The 1,064-nt window shown below is 38.5% G+C and overlaps 1 pseudogene; it reads right to left on the minus strand.

Moving 5' to 3' along the window:
* Positions 1 to 379: 379 nt before the first annotated feature.
* On the minus strand, positions 380 to 852 carry LOC138157214 (NADH dehydrogenase [ubiquinone] flavoprotein 2, mitochondrial pseudogene; annotated as a pseudogene).
* Between the last annotated feature and the right edge of the window lie 212 nt (positions 853 to 1,064).

Genomic DNA, 1,064 nt, shown 5'->3' on the forward strand with positions numbered 1-1,064 from the left:
ATAATCCTCTCTATTTTGCTTTTCAAACCCTTTACAACCTAACCCAAACCTGTCTTTCCAGTATCATTATGTATTACTCCACTTTCAACTCAGTGATCCAGTGAAACACGCCTTCTGTTTCTCAGAGGTCTTATTGTCTCTCTGTATTGTTCTTTTTCCTTTCACCTTCCTTTCACCTCCTAGAATCTCTGTCTTCCTTCAACACACAGATCAGATACCCCCCCCCTTCATTAAGTCTTTTCTAATTCCACCCAAGTGCTACTGCCACCCTCTTATAACTATTTAGCTATCATATTTTTTGAGGAAATTCATTTTCATTTATTTTAAACATATGGAGAAATATTTTAACAGTTTTGTTTGGGGTTTTTAGACAGTCATACTAATTGCCAAGATTTTTCTGAATGACCTCCAGTATGCTATCAGAATCTCAAAGCATACAAGGTATAGTAGTGCAGATTTGAATGCTATACTTTCCAGCTGACTTTAGATTGTATACTGTATAAAGATTACTACTTCATATACTCTCATTGGAGGTACTTGTAAAATTGCAGCAACTTAGTCCATGGTATTGATGGGCAACCATTCATTATGTTTTTGGGCTAAGACCAGTACTGGAAGCACAGCTCCTGCGTCATGCCCTTTTGGATAATTCTTTACAAATGCTTCTATCCTCTTGTAATTTTCTGATGTGAAATCAAATGGAGTATCTCAGCTAGTTTCAGGAATATCTCTGCACACAAATAAGGTTCCTCCTTCCACTTTGCACAGCTATTTTGTGTAAGCATCTCATCTGTCTCCCCCAGTGGGTGAGGAGACCGGTGGTCCACACCCAAGTGATGAGGAGAGGAACATGGTCGCTCAGATTCTTCTATTTCCCCTCTATTTTCTTTTAATGTTTAAAAAATCATCTTCCTCCTCTCAAGCCTCTGGAAGAAATGCCTATGGTGGGATGATGTGATTATGGTGCCATCTAGTGGTTTTGTTGCTTTTTTTGTTTTGTTTCCTTAACAGGCACTTGAACGTATACAAGAAAACTGCTCTTCAGATCTTCCCTTGCAAGATAC

The sequence above is a fragment of the Petaurus breviceps genome, unplaced genomic scaffold, assembly GCF_028583685.1.
Source record: "Petaurus breviceps papuanus isolate PSGF00001 unplaced genomic scaffold, PetGlider_PUasm1.0 171, whole genome shotgun sequence".
Lineage (NCBI taxonomy): Eukaryota > Metazoa > Chordata > Mammalia > Diprotodontia > Petauridae > Petaurus > Petaurus breviceps.